At 48.7% G+C, this 17,865-nt stretch overlaps 1 protein-coding gene across 1 annotated transcript in view; it reads left to right on the top strand.

Moving 5' to 3' along the window:
- Positions 1-17,865, top strand: part of SMC1B (structural maintenance of chromosomes 1B) — a 2,420,665-nt gene that overhangs the window by 94,022 nt on the left and 2,308,778 nt on the right. The gene's annotated exons all lie outside the window — the stretch shown is intronic.

The following is a 17,865-nucleotide window of genomic DNA, read 5'->3' as shown; positions in this document are numbered from 1 at the left end:
TAATTGTGCAGTGGTCCCCCAGACCTGCAGGTCAGATCGGGATAGAGATTGGCTACCTGCAAGGGCTGCCGCCATGGGTGGTGGTGGGGGTAAGAGAGAGATGGTAGGAGTTGGCCCTGGGACCCTATTTCCACCCTTGCAAGGGGTGCACTGTAGGAGTGAGAGGCGCACTGATTGTGTGCTACCTCTATGTGGTGCACAGTCTCTGTTCCTGCTGACTATTTCTTTGCCTCTGCACCCACATTTGTAATACAGCACAGAGTTGTAATCGTTTCTTCATTTGCATGGGGCCATGTTCCCATGCAAATGAGGTTACGCCTTCTCATAATTACGGTGGTGCAATCTTCATAATAGAAGGGGCTGCACAAGATGTGCGATGCCTTCTATAATTATTAGTGTTGCGGTGGCACTAGATGCAGGCTTAATCACTCGTTGTGCCCCCGCTGCACCTAATTGAATATGGCCCTAAATGTTAATTGTTACTTAACCAAATGGTACTTATTAATTTGACCTCAGGAGTATGAAGGTTGTGCGTTGTGTGACCAGTGTAGTTACCATCTTTGAGCATTATTTTAGCACAATGGGTATGAGCAGCTGCATGGAGGCGACCACCTGAAACTGCGTGATCTGGTTAACATGAGTGATCATCTGATGTTACACAAAGGATCACCTAAGTGCTGACAACCCTTTGGCAACCTGTGAAATGGGAATGGCAGCTATTTTGCTGGCACAAGTTGTCACTCTCGGAGACGTATGGTGCCAATTGTCATTTGGCTTTTTAGATAAAGGTCATAGGTAATTGTTCTGTTTTTGGACATTACTAGTACTGCACAAATGTAATAGTTTATCATCAAAAGCCTCTCTTTGGTGCAAATTCCAGCTGTCTAAAGACGCTGGTTCACTTGTGTGAGCAGTGACCATCCTGCCTATCACTTCACCCCACTTTACCACCCAGTCCATTTGACCACATTTCTACCTTACAGATTATAGGAAAGTGCCCCTTTTTGACATGGTCACTGTAGGAGAGTGGGGTCTGCAATCCTATGGTCACCCCCGATTTTTGCTTTTTGCTTCACTGGTTTACGACTTTCCCTGGCTGTGGGCCTGCTAATCAGACCCACAGCCTAGCTGTTCTCTCTCTAAATTGACACACATGTACCTTAGGTGCATTTACCAATTGGTACTGGGCCACCTTATCAGTCCCTGTACAGCATACCTTAGGTATCCAGGGCATAGGTGTACCCAGGGCCTACCAGGGGCTGCAGCATGTATTATGCCACCCCTGGCTGGCCACCCGAATCTGACACAACTGGCTGCACGACAGCTGGGGCAAGGTGGTGTAATCACCCTTTGCTTTAGATATAGTATTCCTATATCTAACCCTAAAATGGACACATATATTCCTATCAGTCACTCCTATGGCAGGCCTTATCAATCCTGAAGGCAGAGTGCTTGGAATTGTGTGTGATGGTGTTCTGGCATGAGCTGAGCCCATTTGTAGCTTGCGGAACCAAGTCCTAATAGCTGTTCCATGATAACTCGTACCATATACTCTTAAGTGCATTATAATCCTCGCGGTTATTTGCTAACTTTGATATCGCATTATCAAAATATGTCGAGTAAGGTGTCATACGAATTGGAATACTAATCCCTCGCCAATTCTGGCGACTGGGTTAGCATTCCACCCTTCTAGAGGGACACGACATGTATGTAACTGTGAACCCCGGTTAAAGTTAACTCGAGCCTCAGCATCACAAAATTGATGCTGCCACCACAGACACAAGTCTGATCTCCTGCTGCTGGGAGTCCTTCCAGCGAGGAGGGCTCGGACAAAGGGTTTCCTGTCAGGGGCGGTGCTAGCACCATCCCAGACAGGATTTTGTGTATCCCAGGTAGGCAGGGCTGAGAGGAAGGTGACTGCAAGTGGCACCCCGGTGCTCACTGTGCATATGCCGGCTCAAACCAGTTTCAGGGGCACCCCAGCCCCTGAGCTGGGGAGAGACCGGACAAAGGAGAGGGGTGAAACCACCCCCCTCCTGGTCCCACCAGTGGGCAGGACCTAGTCGCGTGCCAGTCCCTTTTCTTAGGATAAAGGTAGGAGCGGGCCTCTTCCCAAATTAGATAATCTTGAACCTTGAACTACTTTCCACGAAAGGAACTCTTGACATTCTCTGTAGACTCTCCCTTGTGGCTAAGGAGTAGCCACCCTGTACCAGCAGGCACCACCTAAGCGGCTGCGGTTTGCTGCACGTCCATCCTCCGGATCAAGACTGACCAGCTCGACCAGACCCGGACTCCCTGCCCTCTCTGACCTCTACCTGCATCATCAGCCCAGCTGAGATTCGTGGGTGTGACGAGACCTGAGGGACCGGCCATCTTCAAAACCTGCACGACGCTTAACCAGCACGACCGCCGAGGGATCCTCGAGTAAGTGCACTGGGGTTTGAGAAGCCCCAACCCAGAGCAGCTCCAGCACCGAAGTCCAGCCCCCCAGCATCCACGAGATCTGCGTGGGGCCCTTCTGCTTCTTTGCTGCTTGCCACGTTGTCCGGTCACTTGCCTGTTGGCTAGTGGCCCTCCTGACGACGTACCACAACGTTTTCACTGCTGATCTAGGTCCCCTAGACTGGCCCTTGCTCCTTGTCCAACAAGAAGTGCCCTGGACCCTCCTGGTCCACTCCAGACGCCATTTCGACTCCACCGCGTGGGCTTGCCTTTGCCAAGGTTTGTTGCTCCAATCTTGGATCCAGCATCGTCGACAGCAGACACCCTCGTGGGACAGCTCGCACCTCCAGCCTGGTCGCGACAACTCCTCCTGGTCCGTGTGGCTGCAGAGTCCAGCGTCGCCCACTCACCTGATCGCGGTGACCTCATCCGGTGCCATCCTGGTGCCCACACAATCACTGGCTAGTGATTAAGAACTGAGTCCCCTCTGCTTTCAGGTCGTCTCCATCACCAGCCTTGGATCACACCGAACATCTTCACTGGTCGCCTGCCAGCAACATCTTCTTTCAGGCTCCATAGACTACAACGAGGATTCCCGACGTCATTTGAACCCTATGCAGCCGCAGCCCCTGGGCTAGGTAACCTGAGCATTTCGGTGCTCCAACGCAGGTTCACTATCCAAGTGTCCAGATCCTTTTTCGTTTTTAGTCTACCTAGTCGGATTCGTCCGGAAACAGTAACTTTAGAATTACTAGCATCCATAGACTTTGTCCCGCATCCCGTGTAAGAGTTCACACTCTGCACTCGATCTCCCTAGGCCTCCTGCTCCTAACCTTAGGGTCCAGTAAGGTAGTCCTAGAGGTCCTGAAGCCTCTGGATCGTGTTACTCACCTGCTAGTATTTCGCATTCCACTTTCAGAGTATATGGTTTTTCGTGCCCCTCGGGCCTTTGTGTAAATTGTGCAACTTGTAGTATTTTCTTAAGAGTTTTTTATTGTGCTTAGCTCCCTGACTCTTAAAGAGTTCAGGGTAGACTTGTTATTAATAAATATACTTTATTTTTATAACAACTTGTGTGGTGTCCTTTCACTTGGTGTTCAAGGGGTATATGTGATGGTAAAACAGCTGGCTTAACACGCCCTCTAGAGTTTAGCCTAAAGACTGCTCTTGTCCATGCTACTAGGATAGCTGGTCTATAAGGTTGACTTACAACCAATCATCAATAAGGGTCGTTTGGAATGATACACAGTGATCACTAGAATAGTGAGCACTATATATCAGGCCAACTTCTCACAGTCACCCTCCACGTTTTGCCTGGTACTTGATGCAACTTGGACTGAAAGTATACTGGGTCCTGGCTAACCAGGTCCCCAATTTTATTTTCTCAATCTGTACCATTGTTCCACAATTGGCACCCCTTTACACTCCATGTAAGTTCCTAATAAATGGTACCCCTGGTACCTAGGGCCTTGGGGATAAAGAGGGTTCCTAAGGGTTGCAGCACAAATTGTGCCACCCTAAGGGACCCCTCACCAAGCTCATACAAAACTGCCACTGCAGCCTGCGTGTCAAGGTGCGGATAAAAACCAAGAGCCGACATAGCCCACATCCCTCTGTCATTTTTAGGAAACACTAAATGTGATATAGGTTAGTCACCCCTACAGAAGGCCTTAAAGCCGTAAGGCAGGGTGCACTATACTCCACGTGTGGGCATATCTGTGTGAGTCTATGTGTGCCTGTGGTATCTAAGTCAATTCTTAAATACCACAAGTGCCCAGGGAAGTCCTAACGAGTACATGGGCTGGACACTCGGGAATACGAGATCCCCAGCTACATTATGTCTTCACTGTAACCCCAGATGTTAGTACCAAACCTATTACCTTAATAAACCCACACTGATGCCAGTGTTGGATTTGTTAATAAATACACCTAGAGGGTACCTTGGTGGCGCCTTTGTTATGCAATCCGGATATCTGCAGATAGTGGAGATGCCACCTGTCCAGACTCCTCTTTTGGTGGCACTAGCTGATGTGGACACCACCAGTTCAGGGTCCTCCAGCATTTGTTTTGGACAGAATTAGCTATCTAGGGTCAGGGTTATGCCGATTTTCCACAGGAAATGGTCATATAGAGGATGTAGACACACATACGATAGGTAGCCTGGTGGCTAATGCCAGTCGCCCCCCTTAACACCCCTAAATTTAGTATTTAGGTGACACCTTTAAACCCAATATCTCCGATTCGACGGATCAAGAAAAGTAGGGTGTGGAAGAGACGCTGCCTGGCGAGAACTGCAGAAGCACTGCAAACTTGTGGCACGTAACCCTTCCTGCCTGCCTGCAACTCTCTCGACAACCGCAACAGAGTAACTCATCTAGCAAGCTGGAGATCTACCACAGCGCTGAGTGGCGTGGCAGAATTAAAAAAATTACCTACAGTCTTCCTTGGAGTAGTGGAGCTACTCCCCTGCTGTCCTCAGGCACCAGCAAGCAGAGTCCGGTCCACCTCCTTGCAGCTCCCCGACCCGACCTCCGCTGCAGATGACCAAGAAGAGGTACCCGTGCTCTGGAGGATCAGATATGCCTTCCCACCCAGTGTGAAGATACAGCATCAACAGGAGCCATGCAGCACCAATACCCGGGATACTGGAGGCCTTGCACCAAACACGAACAGTGAGCGGCCAGTCTGGATTCTCGCGTCACCGTAACAAAGTATCCATCGAGAGGCATCAGCATCACTGAGACCCAGTTTGTGCGTGGTCCAGCTGTCCTGATTTTGCTCCTGCCAGCTCTTTGTCCCTGATCGTGCTGGCCCAGCCAACCTAACCACTATGCACCAGAGCTGGCTGACCCAGGTACCGAAGAACCGGCTGTTCCCCCTTGCTCTTAGAACCCTTGCAAGCCAAGTCTCCGTTTGGGAGATCTCTGAATTGTCCCCAAATCCCCCTTCTCAAAAACGGCTGAAGAGATTTACACCAAATAACAAAAAGCACACTTTTTGAGTAAAGTTCTAACATTCGCCAAATTTGGTGTAATCTATGCAGCTGATTGGTTGTGTTCGCAGGTCACGTTCCTCATAAATAAATTAAAGTAAGTCATAACTCTATAATTAAAAAGCACATAATTTTTTTTTTAATTATTGATTTTTCATAACCGCCAATGTATACACATCAGTGTGCAAAACGCAAACATTACAACTAATTTCCCAAGATATACCCTCCGTAGCCTTGAAGAATAATCTACTGTCAGCTAGCTAGGTTAGGCCCGGGAAAAATACTGCAATTGTTAAATGTACTAGTTCCTTAAGTTGCCGTCTCTTCAACACAATGACTTTAGATGCACATTTGCTTGCGTGACAGTACAGGAATAGTTTCTCTAAAACCACTTTTTTTTTAACCTTATTTTTATTATAATACTGCATTGTAAATCACAGGAATTGGCACATTCTACATTTTCTCGTAATCTGCCCATGGTCCATTAACAAGAATGACTTTGCGATATGCATAGTGCACCAGGGTTTACTCACCCAATCATCATTTGTGCTTGAAGTCCACATGCAGTAATTACAGTGATAAGAATCATATAGTAGGAAGAAAGAAAGAAACTATAACATTGCGCAGCAGTGACTGGTGATGGAATTTGCTCTAAATATTGAGGTTACCAAACCATTAATCATTAATTTAGTGGGACCGGGCATCTGCCCATCATTCAGGGGGTTTTTGATCGGTGTAGGAGGGGGCCCCACTGTTCAGCGTATGTGGCAGCCCATACCAGCGAGACCCGCAATGTATTCAGGGTAGCAAACATAGTATCCGGGATATGGCAAAGCATATTCTGTAAGGCATACAGGCACCCATGCAAACTGACCAATCTAGCCAATGCAGCATGCCCCATAATGGAGAGGGGAGCCTGTTCCAGAACTGAACTGACTCAGTCAGATTCGCGATTTCTGTCCCTATATTTAGGGCATATTGTTCCTCAGGCCTATGTGTCCCCGGTATACCAAGATACCTAAAATGATCAATTTCCCAGCTGAACTTTACCGGCGGGGGGTCTTGTATAGCCATTTGTGTCAGTGCGACTAACAGGAAGATGACGGTCTTACGATGATCCTCATAGACCAGATGGGGTACCACATGGCTGAGGTGAGTGGCTAGAATCTTAACCCCTATTTTTACATCAACTACCAGCATTGACAGGGGCCTGCCTATACGATCCCGGATCTCTCGCATCCCTACCTTGTTTTGGAAGCATAATTATGTGGGCATCTCTCATTGATTGTGGGAGAATTCCATTTATCTTAGCTTCTTGCATGGTCTCAAATAATCTAGGGAGTTAGAAGTCGCTGTACGCCTGGTAGAGTGCTATTGGTAGGCCATCTGGGCGTGGGGCTTTGCACCGGGCAATCGTCCACACAGCCTCACATAATTCATCTAACTAAATCGCTGCCCTCACCAAGGCCTGTGCTTGTTCTCCCGCAATTTGAGGGAGTGGTATACTCCTGCGGAAATCAATCTTGGTGGGCTCTGTAGTTTCTGGGGGTTTAAGGTAAACTGCGGCTAAGTGTTTGTACATGCAGCCATTAATTCCTGTCTGTATTTATAATGCTCCCATCCAGGTGTATTAACGTAAGGATTAGCGGAGCGGGCGTTCCCTCTTCAATAACCATGCGAGGAGTCTTCCCGATTTGTCTCCTTCTTTGTGTAAAAGCTGGGGATATTCCTGCCTGGTGAGACATTCAAGCTTGTCCTATATTTCACTCACCTGGCGGTGGGCCTTTAGCAAAGAGTCATTATGTGGCGTCGTTGGTTGTCGTCCATGTTGCAACCGGGAAAGATCGTCTTCCGCTTCCTTTAGTTCTTTCTAGCTTGCGTCTCTCGTCCCTCCAACTTTAGAGAGACACTCCCCTCGGATCACCACTTTAAGTGTGTCTCATTCTATTCCTCTAGTGCTAGCGGTGTACCAGTTCGAGGTAAAGAATCCAACAATTGATTATCTAAGTTATGTACGTAACATAGGGTCTTTAAGCGAATGTCTGACAAAATATCGAATAAACAAATATCGATATACAAAATTATCGCAACAAAAATATCGATGACAAAAATATCGGAATCACATCCCTAACAAGGTAAGTACAAATATATCGGAAAAAAAATATCGAATGACAAAAATATAGTTTTTTGTAAAATATCGTTTTATTTTTATAAAATAAAAGTCTAATATTAACAAAATAATGTAATAAACATATTTACAAATATACTATAATATTTTAAATTAATACATAATGTAATACAAATTAATATTAATAAATATATAATACATAATATATTTTTCATTAATAATTTTCATGACTAATAAACAAATAAAAATATAATAAATTACTAATACATTTATATACATAAAATAATAATATAAATAACAATTAATAACATCATAAAACTAATAAAAAAGCTAAATACATTTTAGGTAGCGAATGAGTAAAAATTACTATTCCCACTCCAGAGAGTGCAACAGTAGGGAAAGTGTTGGATAGAGTAGGGGTAAAATTACTATTCCAATTACTATTCCAACTCCATAGAGTGCAACAGTAGGGAAAGTGTTGGATAGCGTAGGGGTAACAATTACTATTCCCACTCCAAAGAGTGCAACGGTAGGGAAAGTGTTGGATAGCGTAGGGGTAACAATTACTATTTCAACTCCAGAGAGTGCAACAGTAGGGAAAGTGTTGGATAGCGTAGGGGTAACAATTACTATTCCAACTCCAGAGAGTGCAACAGTACGGTACGGAAAGTGTTGGATAGTGTAGGGTTAAAAATTACTATTCCCACTCCAGAGAGTGCAACAGTAAGGAAAGTGTTGGATAGCGTAGGGGTAACAATTACTATTCCAACTCCAGAGAGTGCAACAGTAGGGAAAGTGTTGGATAGCGTAAGGGTACAAATTACTATTCCAACTCCAGAGAGTGCAACAGTAGGGAAAGTGTAGGATAGCGCAGAGGTTAAAATGACATACTTATAAAAAATGCTTTTTTAAAAAAAAAATACAAATATAAACTAATAAATAAATATAAACCATTTACAATACATGTACATAATTATTAAAAACATGATTAGCAAAATATATGTAACTAAAAATAATCATTAAAAAATACAATTTTATAATATTTAATTACCAATTATTAAATAATTAACAATTATAAAATTAAATTAACAATGATTTTTAAATCATTATTACTTAATTACCTTTAAATTAGTTCCCACCATATTCCCCTATAAACACACAACCCGCAACAGAACACATTTATCAATTAATGAATTATTTACTATTAATTACCAATTAATTAAAATTAATTACCAATTATTTAAAATTAATGTATGCTTCCTACTAATTAATAAAGAATTCAACATTATTAAATTACTTCCCACCCTATTCCCCTATAAACCCACAACCCGCTACAGTACTAAAATACAACATTTAATTTAATTACATTAAAAATAAATTATAAAACATAATAAATACAATATAATATACACAAAATTTATTAAATAATCGATATTAGTAACATCGAAATTATTTACTTCGATATTACTTACATCGGTATTTAAAACTTCGATATTACTAATATTGATATTAAGAGTGTCGATATTACTTACCTTCTATATTATGTCCCTTCGATATTTAAACTTCGATATAATTGTATATCGAAATTTAAAACTCGATATTTTGTCTGTGTACCCTTTAAGCACATCGGGTTTTAGCTGCCAAATGGGCAGCTTCGGTCTGGCGTGGATTGGACCCCACTTGAGCAGGACTGGGCGTGGTCTGAAGGGAATCGTGTCAGGATACAGGTCTGTATGGTAGCTGGTACATTTACTTGCTGGCGAGGAGGAATCTATCTATCTAGTATACCGTGAACATCTCGTGCCGGCATATAGCAGGTATATCCCTGCACCTCCGGGTGAGTCTCTTGCGATATATATTCACACACAGCAGGCAACGCATCACGTCCTGCAATACAGCAATCATGCTAGGCTTGGTGTGTATTTTTGGGGGGTGTCTCTATCCTTTCTGCCATTGATTATACAGTTGAAGTCTCCGGCCCAAATAATGGGTATTTCTGTATATGTAAAGAGGAGTTTTTCGAGTTCCAGGAAGAAGCCGCCATCATCTACATTGTGGGCATATATGTTGGTGAGGCATACCTCCATTCCATCTAATGTGCCATGTATTATTCAGACCCTCCAGAATTTCGTGATTTCGCGATTTGCTGCGAAATCAGCAGTTTTGTAAAAATGTAGCGATTTTTTACAAAAGTGCCCACGAAATTGAAGAAATGCGTCTGGAAGAGAATATCTGAAAGAGACACGTTAGTGATAGATTCCTTACCTTAGAATATCCCCAGGCGTCCGACTGGAGCCGGAAAGTTTTGCGTAGCAGTACCCTTGCGCGTCGGTAGGCGTCGTCTGCGGCTCCGCGTCCGTCGTCGGCGTCGTGGGCGCCGTGATGACGTTGTCGGAGTACTTAGACGCCGCCTCCGCGTGCTGACGTCAGTTCTTCTTTTTTCCGCGCCAGCCAGCGCAGATCTGGAAAGAGCAGTTCCCTAGTCACTTTTTGACTAAACTTTTGTGATCTCTTTTGATCCATTTCGAAGTCTTTACGACTCAGACGGTGCCGTTAGGGATGCCCGGATCCAAGCATTGCGACGAGTGCGACCGTACCATGTCGGTCACGGATCCCCACCGCCTGTGCCTGATGTGTTTGGGCGTCGACCATGACGACGAGGCCTGCTCCGACTGTCGGGCCCTTTCGAGGAAGGCCAGGCGGGAGCGGTCCCGCAGGTGACTCGAAATCCGCCAGTCTGCCCCGCGCCGTGTGAGGTCCCGGTCCCGGTCCCACGGGAGGTCGAGGGACAGGTCGCGGGGACGGAGCCGTCACAGCTCCGGGAGTCGGCGCCACTCCTTCGGGTCCATGTCGTCAGGTAAGAAGCACAAGAAGTCGAAGAGACATCATCGCTCTTCCGACTCCCCCCGACGCTCGCGCGATGCGGCCGGGGGTTCGGGTGACACCGCCCACGCGGCTCCTCGGGAGTCGCGGGCGCCGCGTCAGGCCCCATACCCCCCGGTCCCTGGGCTGAACGCGACGCCGGAGGAGATCGAGCGTTTCCTCATGGCCATGAGGTCCCTTTCTCCTCAAACGGATTCCACGGCGCCTTTGGGCCCAGTGAACCCGTCTGGGGGCTCTAGTGGGTCGGGGGCTATGACCCCGACGCCGTCGGGTGCTTCGGCCTCGACGGCGCCTTCGGGCCCGGCGCCGCAGGGCTCCACGATCCCGACACCGGCGGTGCCCTCGGGCCCGGCGCCGCAGGATGCAGCGGCCCCGGCGTCGTCGGTGCCTTCGGGCCCGGCGCTGCGGGGTGCCGCTGGACCCTCATCGGGCGATGGACCGTCCCCGGTGGACCTTACGACCCCCCCGGGGTCGGTCCGTATGGTGTCCCCTCTGGCGTCGTCCTCGGGCGGCGCCGGCCCCGATGCCTCCTCTCACTGGGTTCCGACGTCAGGTCGACGTCTACCGACGCCGCTCTCGACGCCGTGCGGAGAATTTCAATTCTATGAACCCACCTCATTTACTTACGACCCTGAATCTCAGGAGATGGGGGACGAGGAGAATTGGGAGGGGTCTGAGGACCCTCTGACAAGGGAATGTCAGTCTAACATGGACTGGACAGGAGACCTGTGGAAAAAGGTACGGCTATGACCTTTTTCAAGATTTGCCCGGCGCTAACCGCCTTTGTACCATTCAAATTACCAAGCAATGAGGCAGGCGCCGGAGACCAGAAGGCAGGAAACAGAAGTTTTATTCCGACGGAGCAGAACACATCAGATCAGACAACAAGGTATCGTCTCGAGGTGCTCTAACAGCCTCTCTGAGGCCTGGCCTCTTATACACCGGTTTATGGCATGTGACCTTTCTTTATTACAATCATAACATTGTGAAGTAAGGAAAAAGGTGTCCCCATAATCCTCGTGTCAATCCCACCCCCATATACCTTCACAATAGAGGTCCTCAACCTGCTGATAAGAGGAGGGGTCATCACGCAGCTGAGTGTTTCGCCAAGTCTTAGGATGTGTGCGCCTGATCATATCCCAGGGGGTGGGGAGGCCCTGATCAATAGTGTGTCCTTTGAAGAGGGGCGATTGCATACAATGAGGGGCAGTAAATGGTATCTCCCGGCTTAGGCAATGGACTCGGACCTGTGTGGACAGTCGGACATGGGGTAAGGGGTCATCAAAGGAGTGGTATTCATGCCGCGTGGACAATTGAGTGCGGAGGGGAGGTTTATCAACAGAGGGGCATTCATGGGAGGAGAGGAGGTGCTGGTCAGGCGCTGGCGTGACTCCCAAGGACAGGGTCATGCAGAAGGGTTATACTCATGAGGGGGAGGGAGGGGGAGCCAGGGTGCGCGGAGGATGCTTGCTGGGTCAGAGGGGCGCGCTGGCGATCGATCGTGGACAGGGAGACCATGATATCTAAAATGGCTGCCGTGCACGTCGTACGTGGGTGACAAGCTGGCGCAGATAATGTTTAGATCGCAAACTAAAATTCCACAGTCCTCCCTTTTAACATGTCTCGCCAACTTGTCAGTTTGGATTTATCCCCATAAGGCCACGTATCTCTACTTCATAGAGGGGACTCATGTGCTCATTTCGGAAGTCCAAAGTCTTTGGGCACATACAGTTAGAAACAAGGCCGCACAAGGATGGCAGACATTGGATACCTAAGCAACACCCACATAATATTACAACAGGTATCAGTATGAAGGAAAACAACCTCCAACCCCAGTTCCTCAAAGTGTCCCAAAACCAGCTTCCAAGCGACCATCCTTCCTGTTCTTGGTGAACCTCTGAGGAAAGTCTGTGGAGGTGTTCAATTGCCTTGTAGACGGAAGGCGAGTTGTCAGGCACGTAGGTGCAGCAGCTAGATCCGATGATGCGGCATGCTCCTCCTCGGTCGGCTAGGACCACGTCTAGGACAAGGCGGTTTTGAAGGGTCACAAGACGGACCGCCTGAAGCTCCGCCGTGTTGTTAGCGAGGATGCCAGCCGTGATGTTGATTGTCGTTTCTACTGCCTGGGTCAGGTGTCGGATAGCGCGGCTGTTTGCCATTGGGCCCCACAGGGGAACAAGTCCCTTTGCCGCATCCAAGAACTGAGCTCCAGTGGAGTCGGCTTGTTCCATGTCATCTGCACGCCTCTGCCGGTGATGGTTAGCAAGGGCTACATACGTGGGGGGAAGAATGAAGGCAATGTAGCAGATACCCTTCCAACCTTTCGGGAGCCAGGTGTAAGCTTTGGTGCCACACACAAAGTACATATTTGGAGAAGCAACAAAGGAAGGGGGGTCGGCTGAGTCCAATGTTCTAATGATTCGGCAGGAACTGCGACCCACCGGCTGTGATCCCTGGCCTTCGAGACACACGAGACCTGTGACATTGATGACTGAAAGAGCCACGGTCAGAGTGGCAGTAGTTTGTTTCTGCAGATGAGAGAACGTGGATCTAGCTGGATTGTGGAGTACCTGTACTTCAACACGTTCTTTGGCTGGAATGTCTTTAAGGAAGGTGGCGCCTGTGAGCGCAGGACACAGGGCAGCAGAGGTTTTTTCGGTTTTGTTCAGCCAGAAACCAGAGTAGAAGTGTGACACTGTCTGGCTGGAGGTGGCGTTGTCCTTGTGGCTCTCTTGCATGAGGATCAACCAGGCGAGGCAGGAGCCGTGAACTGAGAAAGGAGAAGGGATGAAGGGGATGGAGTGTCCAGTGGCATGCGGGAGCAACCCGCAGATCCAGCAGTTCGTGGCATTTGCAGCAAGGTTGTGTTGGTGCAGCAGTTGCACGAAGGAATTGTTCCAGAATTCCCTGCGCCTTTCTCGCAGCTGGGGCGACAGAGGGATTAGGTGATGCTCTTTCAGGGGTGTTGGTTGTGCAGTAGGTAGCAATGTCTCATGAGCCGGTGTGCTTTCCTCCAGAATCCAGAAGGAGGTCATGAGGAGGAGGCAGAAGAGGAAGGCAATAAGAAGGGCGATTGTTTTTGATTTGTGCAAATTGTCAGTCTTTGGGTTTCTATAGTGGGTATTTCCTGTTGCTTCCATCATCTTCTTATCTGGCGCTTCCATCATCTTCTTATCTGGCGCTTCCATCACCTTCAAGGGGGCTCGGTAGTGGGCAGAACCACGGACTTTGTTTAGCTTCTCTCCCGGCAACCCTTGGTTGTGCTTAGGTCACCGTTCTGAGATTCAACTTAGTCCGAGGTCTACTTAGCCGAAGCTCCCTCCTTTCGACGCAGGAAATACCCTTCTCTGGATGGCACAGTGGGATCAGAGAATTTTGCAAGTTCAAGTGCCCCAGTATCGGGATAACAGTTCAATGTCGGTCGGTCCTTGTTCAGGAGCTCTTCTTGGGTGTTGACGTTTTCTGTCGTGGCCAAGTTCGCAGACACCTTCCGGCAATGATGTGCGTGCAGCCAGTGCCTCTTCCCCTCCACTCGAAGCGCCGTCCGTGTGGTAATCAGCACTTGCCAGGGGCCCGTCCACCGGGGTTCCAGACTCTTGGTTCGCTGGTAATTTCGTATTAACACGAAATCTCCCGGTTGGATGTCGTGGCCGGGGCCCCTGGAAACATCGGGGATGGCCTGCTGCACCTGTTGATGAATGACAGACAACGTTTTAGTTAATTTGCACAAATAATCAGACAGTAGGACGTCCGGGACGTCATGGATGGAGGTTGGTTTGGGAGCAGTCCAGAGGTTCATCGGTCGCCCGAATACAACCTCGTAGGGGGTCAAATGATGCTTGGTGGGAGTGGAGCGCATCGATAACAACGCCAGTGGGAGGGCATCCGGCCATTTAAGTCCAGTGGTGGCCACTATTTTTGACAATTTCAGCTTCAGTGTGGCATTATGGCGTTCCACCAGGCCGGCGGATTGGGGGTGGAAGACCGCATGAAACCTTTGCTTCACCCCCAACCCTTTTAAGATTAATTGGATAACCTCAGCTATGAAGTGGGGGCCATTGTCGCTCCATAAAATTCGGCAAAGGCCATAGCGAGGGAAGAATTCTTTCAGTAGTACTTTGGCAGTAGTCATGGCAGTGTTGTCACGGGTTGGATAGGCCTCTACCCATTTGCTGAAGGCCCATACGATGACTAGTACATACTTCAAGCTTTGGCATCTTTCTAGTTGGATGTAGTCCATCTGAAGGACCTCAAAGGGGTGATTGGGGATCCCAAACCCTCCCCGGGGTACCACAGTTCCTTTCCCGGGGTTGTGTTGCAGACAGATAAGGCACTGCTGGACTAGGCGTCTGGCTGAGCCGGGGATTTTGTCGTTGTGCCAGACTGTGGAAATGAGTTCGATCATGGGTGCAGATCCTATGTGTGCGGGGGAATGAGCCATCGTCAGTATGGGGATCAGGTATGAGTCAGGCAGCAACCATTTGTTTGCATCTTTTGTTCGCCAGCAGCCCTCATCGTCCTTCAAACCCACCCCTGCCCACTTAGTCAGTTCGTGAGGGGTGCTGGCCGACTGGATGTCTCTGATCATTTCCCTTGCGTCAGTCCATTTCTCTGCTTGTGACCTGGTCACATACATGCGTGTCACCGTCCTATTCTCAGCTGTTGTTCGTGCAGTGATGTCGGCTAGTGCATTCCCTTGTCCGACTAATTCTGTCACCCTCTTGTGTGCCTGGCATTTGATCACTGCTAGTCGTTTGGGGAGGAGAACAGCTTCAATCAGGGCAGAAACCAAATCTCCGTGAAGGATGGGGGTGCCGCGGGACGTCAGGAATCCCCTCTCCCTCCACAGGAGTCCAAAATGGTGGACCACCCCGAAGGCATACTGGCTGTCGGTATATACGTTCGCAGTGGTCCCTGTGGCTATGATACATGCTCGTGTGAGGGCTATCAATTCTGCTGCCTGGGCAGATCATTGTGTGATGCAGGCTGTCTCAACTACTGTTCTGGCTGTTGTAACTGCATAGGCAGCTGAAGTGGTGCCATCTGGGAGTTTGATGCATGAGCCGTCTACCCATAGCTCTCCATCGGGGTCAGAGAAAGCGGTGTCTCGGAGGTCAACCCTACTCCTGGTTTGTTCGTCCGTGAGGGTCACACAGTCGTGTATGGGAGGGACGTCGGGGTCATTTTCAGGCAAGGGCAACAATGTGGCAGGATTCAAAGTCGTGCATCTCTTTAGTGTGATGTGGGGTGCAAGTAGCGTCAGTTCGTACCCTGTCAGTCGTGCGCTAGTCAGGTGTTGAGTCTTGGTTTGGTTCAGAAGGGTGTCGACTGCATGGGGTACTAGCACAGTGAGGGAATTGGAAAGTACTATTCCCTCGCTCTGACGGATAGAGACAGCAGCGGCAGCTACTGCTCGAAGGCAGGCAGGTAAAGCTCTGGCTACAGGATCAAAGGTGGCGGAGAAGTAGGCACAAGGGCGTTGCTTAGGACCAATTGATTGAGTTAGGACAGACAATGCACACCCCTCCCTTTCGTGGGTGAAGAGGGAGAAGGGTTTGGAGTAATCCGGGGTTCCTAGGACGGGTGCTGAACAGAGTGCATTTCGTAATTCACAAAAGGATGCTTGACACTCAGGGGTCCAAAGGAGCGGAAAGGAGGCATCTTTGGTTAATAGGGCAAGTAGGGGTTTTATAATGAGGCTGAAATTAGGTAACCACTGTCTGCAAAAAGAGGTTAGGCCAACCAAAGAGCGGACTTGCTTTTGTGTTTTTGGGGTGGGGGTGTCTAGGATGGTTTGGATTCGGTCGGGCGTGAGTTTCCTCCCTTCTTGGGACAGGAGATGGCCAAGGTATGTCACTTGTGGCTGGCAGAACTGTAATTTCTTTTTGGAAACTTTATGGCCATTCTCTGCAAGAAAGTGTAGGAGTTGGATAGTGGCTGTGATTGCAAGTGGGGTGGTGTCGGCCGCCAAAAGGATATCATCGACATATTGGATCAACACCACTCCATCTGGTGGCTGGAAGGCATCCAGCTGTCTTTTGAGGGCCTGGCTGTAAATGCTGGGGCTTTCAGTGTACCCCTGGGGAGCTCTACAGAATCGGTACGAGCGGGATTTTAAGGTGAAGCCGAAGAGATAACGGCTGTCTGGGTGGATCGGGATAGAGAAAAACGCATTTTTAAGGTCGATGACAGTGAAGGTGGTGGCAGTGGACGGGATGAGGGTCAGAATGGTGGTAATGTCTGAGACCACGGGGTATTGGGGTACAACCACTTTGTTAATCTCTCGCAGGTCGATGATGAAGCGGTACGCTTTCTCATCTCCTTCACCTTGTTTCTTAACAATAGGTAGGATTGGGCTGTTGCAGACGTTGCTAACCACCTCTTCAACCACTCCTGCATCTACCAGAGACTGAATGATCGCTACCAGTGCCTTCTCGCCCTCTGGGGATATCCGATATTGCGGGAGTTTCGGGAGCATAGCGTCCTGTCTTACAGTTATATGAATAGGGTCAATCATCATTCGTCCCACATCAGAGTCATTTTTGGCCCACAGGTACGGAGGCAGGGTGTCAAGCAAGGACAGGTCAGCGTCAGTTATGGGGCACATGTGTCGTAAGGGGCAGGGTCTGGGCATGCCTGGGTTGTCGTACAGGATGACTCGGATTCCATCCGGGGAACATCTAATGGTAGCTCGAAAATGTTTCAGTAAGTCAATGCCCATAATGGCGTCTGGGGAGTTGGAGGAGAGCAGAAATGTCGTGTCAGTGGTGTTGCTTTCTAGGTCAAAGGTGATAGGTACGGACAGGGGGTTAGTGGAGGGCGTCCCATCGAAACCTATCGATGTAATGTGTGAGCCAGACAAGGGTGCCCTTGGAATCAGTCGTTTCGATAACACACTACGTGTCGCCCCAGTGTCTACCAAAAATGGAGACTCTGTACCTAGGACCTTAGCGGTGACGTAAGGTCCTTGCTGGTCAACACAGAGCTCGACTGGATCCCTCCCTTGCCCCTGGCAGTCCTATGCAAAGTCGGGGGCATTCTCTCCATCAGATAGTTGATATTGGTTCTGTCGGGGGCGGTCAAATGTGTTCAATCTCCCTGATCTGTCATTGTTGGTGTCGTTTGTGTGCCCTCGTCCTTGTCCTCTATTTCTTTGTCCACCCGCCACATCCCTGGGGTCCCTATTTCTATTCATCTCCAGCAGAACCGGACACTCGGATTTCCAGTGGCCGAACCCTTTGCAGAAGGCGCATTGGTCATTGCTAATGTCTCTACGTCCAGTGTGGGGTGTTGGGGTGTGATTTTTAGGAGATAGATCTCTGGGGGGGGCTGACTGGTAGTTCCCCCTTTTGCGTTCCCGTCCCACCGCTATACCTTGTATCTGGGCTATCATTACCCTTTCTTTTAAATCCTTCTT

The sequence above is a fragment of the Lissotriton vulgaris genome, chromosome 1_2 (genome assembly GCF_964263255.1).
Source record: "Lissotriton vulgaris chromosome 1_2, aLisVul1.2, whole genome shotgun sequence".
Lineage (NCBI taxonomy): Eukaryota > Metazoa > Chordata > Amphibia > Caudata > Salamandridae > Lissotriton > Lissotriton vulgaris.
This window is presented reverse-complemented; position numbering and strand designations above follow the sequence as displayed.